The sequence below is a fragment of the Schistocerca gregaria genome, chromosome 7 (assembly GCF_023897955.1).
Source record: "Schistocerca gregaria isolate iqSchGreg1 chromosome 7, iqSchGreg1.2, whole genome shotgun sequence".
In the NCBI taxonomy this organism is placed as follows: domain Eukaryota; kingdom Metazoa; phylum Arthropoda; class Insecta; order Orthoptera; family Acrididae; genus Schistocerca; species Schistocerca gregaria.
The window spans coordinates 301,883,651-301,889,950 of NC_064926.1; the positions used below are offsets into that span (position 1 = coordinate 301,883,651).

Genomic DNA, 6,300 nt, shown 5'->3' on the forward strand with positions numbered 1-6,300 from the left:
GCTCCTTTGCCAAATTAACCATTTATTGATACCTGTTATGTATTCTATCAACATATCCCTTCTCTTGTGAAGTTCTGCTGCAAAGTTATTTGCTTCTTTATTCGATTCAGTACCTTTTCATTAGCTATGCAATATACTCATCTAATCTCCAGAACTCTTCTGTAACATGACATTTCAAAAGCTTCTCTTCTCCTTGTGTCTGCACTACTTATCATTCACGTTTCACTTCCACGTATAACCAAGCTGTACGCATTTTCAGTGTACTTTCTAACACTTATGTTTGATGTCAATATATTTCTCTCAGTCGAGAAAGATTTTCTTGAAATTTGCGGTCTGCATTTTATATCATATTTAGTTCGTACATCGTCATTTATTTTGGTGGCCAGATAACAAAACTTGTTTACTGCTTTTAGGGTTTCAGTTTGTAATGCAACAACTATACGATGCACATAAGCAATAACCTTTTTTACCGCCTCCTATGCAAATAACGATCGATTAATCTTGAAACAAGCGTGAAGATTGGCAATAGAGGTATCTTTGGAAACTTGTAAAATGTATTACTTTCTCTATGCGTATAACTTTCTAAAGGATGAAAACAGAGAAACGTTTACTTATGCTCTACTCTGAGGATTGAACTGAGCTTTAATTAAGGGAAAAACTAATACCGCGAAAATGTAGAAATCGGACTGAACGATTGACTTGACTCGGTCGGTGGTACCGTACGCAACCACGACGGAGGGAAGGGACAATGGGAGACATTCAACGGTGTAGACCCATACTGGATAGCCACCGATGTAAAATTATTATGAAGCACGCCAAATCTTCATCAAAGTAGTTTGGCTTTTCCCTTACATGCTGTTAAGTCATGTCTGCAGTCGCCAAATCATTGATGCATGAATTTCCGAACTCGTGACACTGAAATTTCTTGAGCGTTGGCTGCCACTGAAAGAATGGCTCTGGGACGCTTCAGGTTGCTTCGAGTGTCTTAACTTATCAGAGATGTGAAGAAGTTGAGTGAGATCATCGTCCACCACTGCTTCGATGACGCAACTACAATTACGTTTCCATCCACACAAACTACGATAAGATAAGGCTTTAAATTTGCTCAGTAAAGTACTTTTGTTAATTACAATCAGCCACAATAAGTCACAGTGAAAAAACATTTAATTTGAGTATTATAGTTTATTTGCAACAGCAATCGGACTTTTATTTGATTATTCCATTACTATTCCAGTTTCAGTCATTTGTCATTTATTACAGACAATAACGTGTGTGAGGACTACGATATTTAGAACCCAGAAAATATTTTCAAAGACTATAGTACTTCAGAACACAGTGTTAACAAAGCAGTTCATTTAAACCACAATTTAAGTATCGTGTATTGGTCACCTTTGCCGTTCCATTTGCTAACATAAATTTTGCTAACTGAAATTTCATAATGAAGTTAATAATTTTCAATAACAATTAAGTAAAACAGTTTAAAGATAGCTGCCAGAAAATGACATTACAATCAGTTTGGCTTGCTAGCAACTTAGAGTTTTGAGTAGAAAGCACAGCTAGCAACTTCGCTTTTAAATCCACAGTAAATTTCAGAATTAATTAAAATAAAATCAACTCCTTCACGGTTTGGTGACAGGGAGAATCTAGACATAACATTTCTGTCAGAGGGTTTAATAAGAAGGTAAGTCACAGTCTTTTCCTGCACCCGTAACTTAAGCTGTTCAACGGAAGGATGTAGTCACAGTGTCGAAACGATACTAAAGGTAGGCAGTCCTATGATTAAGGCATTGTTCTTTATTTTTATAGTCAAGTCCCTGCGTAAATGAGTTACTTCGGAATTGATAGCTGATCACATTAATTTCATAAGAACAATCAATTTAGTACGCACACGGTTCAATTAAAAAGGAAAGGTTAGCTGCCCAAATAAATGCAGTGCATATACTACAGGGAATGGTAGGGCGAATCTTTTGTGTTCACCGATAACCTTTGCTAAGGCTAAAAATTACGAGCGGTGCTACAGCATAGGTCACGCGCAACAGCTGAGCATTAGACACCTACAGCGTCCAATTTTGCACGCAGCGGCCGATGACAGAGTACAACAGCTTTCGTTATTCAGTATAGAAGTTTTGGGCACACTTGGTACATTTAAACGATAATAACATAGGCAACAAACAATTATAAGACCAATAGGTCACAAAATATCAGTTTTATACACTGCTGGCCATTAAAACTGCTACACCACGAAGATGACTTGCTACAGCCGCGAAATTTAACCGACAGGAAGAAGATTCTGTGATATGCAAATGATTAGCTTAGCAGAGCATTCACACAAGGTTGGCGCCGGTGGCGACACCTACAACGTGCTGACAAGGGGAAAGTTTCCAACCGATTTCTCATGCACAAACAGCAGTTGACCGGCGTTACCTGGTGAAACGTTGTTGTGATGCCTCATGTAAGGAGGAGAAATACGTGCCATCGCGTTTCCGACTTTGATAAAGGTCAGATTGTGGCCTATCGCGATTGCGGTTTATCGTATCGCGACATTGCTGCTCGCGTTGGTCGAGATCCAATGACTGCTAGCAGAATACGGAATCGGTGGGTTCAGGAGGGTAATACAGAACGCCGTGTTCGATCCCAACGGCCTCGTATCACTAGCAGTCGAGATGACAGCCATGTCATCCGCATGGCTGTAACGGGTCGTGCAGTCACGTCTCGATCCCTGAGTCAACAGGTGGGAACGTTTGCAAGACAACAACCCCCTGCGCGAACAGTTCGACGACGTTTGCAGCAGCATGGACTATCACCTCGGAGACCATGGCTGCGGTTACCCTTGACGCTGCATCACACACAGGAGCGTCTGCGATGGTGTATTCAACGACGAACGTGGGAGCACGAATGACGAAACGTCATTTTTTCGTATGAATCCAAGTTCTGTTTACAGCATCATGCTGGTCGAAGTGTTTGGCGACACCGCGCTGAACGCACATTGGAAGCGTGTATTCGTCATCGCCATGCTGGCGAAGCAACCGGCGTGATGGTATGGGGTGCCATTGGTTACACATCTCGGTCACCTCTTCTTCGCATTGAAGGCACTTTGAACAGTGGGCGTTACATTTCAGATGTGTTACGATCCGTGGCTCTACCCTCCCAAAAATGTTCAAATATGTGTGAAACCTTATGGGACTTAACTGCTAAGGTCATCAGTCCCTAATCTTACACACTACTTAGCCTCAATCATCCTAAGGACAAACACACACACCCATGCCCGAGGGAGGACTCGAACCTCCGCCGGGACCAGTCGCACAGCTCTACCCTTCATTCGATCCCTGCGAAACCCTACAGTTCAGCAGGATACTGCACGACCTCATGTTGCAGGTCCTGTACGGGCCTTTCTGGATACAGAAAATGTTCGACTGCTGCCCTGGCTAGCACATTCTCCAGATCTGTCACCAAATGAAAACGTCTGGTCAATGGTGGCCGAGCAACTGGCTCGTCACAATACGCCAGTCACTACTCTTGATGAACTGTGGTATCGTGTTGAAGCTGCTTGGCAGCTGTACCTGTACACGCCATCCATGCTCTGTTTGACTCAATGCTCAGGCCAGAGGTGGTTATTCTGGGTTCTGATTTCTCAGGATCTATGCACCAAATTGCGTGAAAATGTAATCACATGTCAGTTCTAGTATAATATATTTGTCCAATGAATACCCGTTTATCATCTGCATTTCTTCTTGGTGTAGCAATTTTAATTGCCAGTAGTGTAATAATTGTCAAATAATAAACATGAATCAATTGTACGCAGTTTTTCGCCATTTAAAGAACACAAAATGAATTTGTGTAAAATCGTGATGGTTCAGTCGCAAATTTCCCCATTTAATTATCTTATGATAGTCTGTTTTAATTCGACTATATTTTATTCGTATTTTACTTTTTTTGATGACTGCGTTATAACTTCTTTCCAAGCCACATGCCATTCCACTTAGCGTCTGGTCCAAGTCCTTTGCCATCTCAGACAGAATTAGTGCATCATCGGCAAACTTAGAATTTTTATTCCTTTCTTACGAATTTTTATTTATTTTCCAAATTTTTCTCTAGTTTCCTTTCTTGCTAGATATATACGCATTTTATGGAACTATATACGCATATGTTGAATGATGGGGGGGATATTCCCTGCTTGCTTTTAAAATGTCCTACTTGAAACGTGCCTTTCTTGTATGCTGAGATATTCAAATGAGAAGTTTCTCAAGAACCGGCGATACAAACTAATGCGACTGATTAAAACTTCTTATCAGTTATTGCAAAAACAGAAGCACTTGCCAACGACGACGGGCAAAATTGATTTCATGGAAGCACCGTGGAGTGCAAATAAGTTCATAATTATGGAAAATAGAAGTCCTTAACTTTTAATTATAACGTAGTCGCAATAAAAAAGTAGGACCGCATCAGGCCAGTGAGTATGTTGGATTATGTCACCGTTCAATAATGTATGACCGATCAGTTGAGAACAGTTCTTACGCAAGAAAGACACAGGTCGTCCATGAAACCAAAAGACCACTCACGGAAAGCTGAATGATCAAGGCATCCACCCTCAGATTTCTACTGCGTTTCTGCTGTACCTCGCCGGATCGACTCTTGCATTTACACTATCTCATTAAAAATACCATATACCACTGTGTAATACGGAATTGACTACTAGATGTCAAGAGGGGCAGTCACGCCCGCACATAAGAAGGCGGGGCGTATAGTGTCGCCAGTAGAGAAGCAATAACAGCACAATGGCTCGGTCAGGAGAGCTCACTGACTTCGAAAGTAGACTAGTCATTGAATGTCACCTAAGTAACAAATCCATCAGAGACATTTCAACCCTTCTAAAACTGCCCAACACACACTGTTGGTGATGTGACTGCGATTGGAAACGTGAAGGAACAACGTAAACGTTAACTCCGCCCACAGGCCGTGGCGGACCTAACGGAACCGACCGGCCGCCGTGTCATCCTCACCCACTGGCGTCACCGGATGCGGATATGGAGTGGCATGAGGTCAGCACACCGCTCTCCCAGCCGTAGGTCAATTTGCGAGACCGGAGCCGCTACTTCTCAGTCAAGTAGCTCCTCAGTTTGCCTCACCAGGGCTCAGTGCACCCCGCTTGCCAACAGCGCTCGGCGGACCAGGTGGTCACCCACCACGAGTGCTAACCCAACCCGACAGCGCTTAACTTCGGTGATCTGACGGGAACCGGTGTTACCACTGCGGCAAGGCCGTTGGCGTGAAGGAACAGCTAAAGCAAGGCCAGACACACTTGATGTATTGACGATCAGGGACCGTTGAGCATTGCGGAGCGCGTTTGTAAAAAATCAGCTGGAAGGGTCACCCTGAATTCCAAAGTGCTGCCACCTGTCCAGTCATAACAACGGCTGTGCATAGATAGTTAAAAAAGATGGGGTACAGTGGTCGAGCAGCTCCTCATAAACCACACATTTTTGTAGTCAGTGCTAAGCGAAGCTTGAGGTGGTGTAAAGAGCTAAGCCACTAGACAATGGATGATTGGAGACGAGTGTTCTGAACTGATGAACCACGCCATACCCTGTGGCAATCCGATAAACAAGTTTTGGTTTGTCGAATACCTGGAGAACGTTTCGGCCATCATATGCAGCGCCAACAGTTAAGTATGGTGAAGGTGGTGTTATATGGTATGGTTTTTCTTTTCGTGGGTTAGCGTTGCGGAAGGATATGAATACATTTTACAGCTTTGCATACTGCGTTCAGTAAAGGAGTAGTTTGGAGACGATTATTGTTTGGATCAGCGCGACAGTGCACATAAAGCGGCAAATGTGAGAAAATGGTTTGTGGAGAATAACATTCCTGAACTGGACTGGTCTGCCCAATATCCCAATCTGAACCAAATGGAGCACCTTTTGGATGAGGTAGAACGCCCACTTCTCTCCATACTCCAGCGTCCAACATCACTACCTTCTCCAGTTTCTGTTCTGGAAATATCGGCTGTCATTCTCCACACACACACACACACACACACACACACACACACACACACACATTCAGACACATCTTTGAAAGTGTCCCCAGCAGAGTTCGAGTGGTCACGAAGACTAAAGGTGGACACATTCCATATTTATGTCCATTAATTGGTGTCCAAATGCTTCTGATCAGATAGTGTATTAAGACATCAGTTCTCCCCGTCAGATAACGTCTATGGCACCCCAGTTCATCTCAGGTTTTTGTATCTTTCTTTTGTACATTTCACGCCTATATCTCTAACTGCTGAACGTGCTTTCCTAATCT

The 6,300-nt window shown here is 43.0% G+C and overlaps 1 pseudogene; it reads right to left on the minus strand.

Moving 5' to 3' along the window:
- Positions 1–5,147: 5,147 nt before the first annotated feature.
- LOC126282531 (5S ribosomal RNA) lies at positions 5,148–5,266 on the minus strand (annotated as a pseudogene).
- Between the last annotated feature and the right edge of the window lie 1,034 nt (positions 5,267–6,300).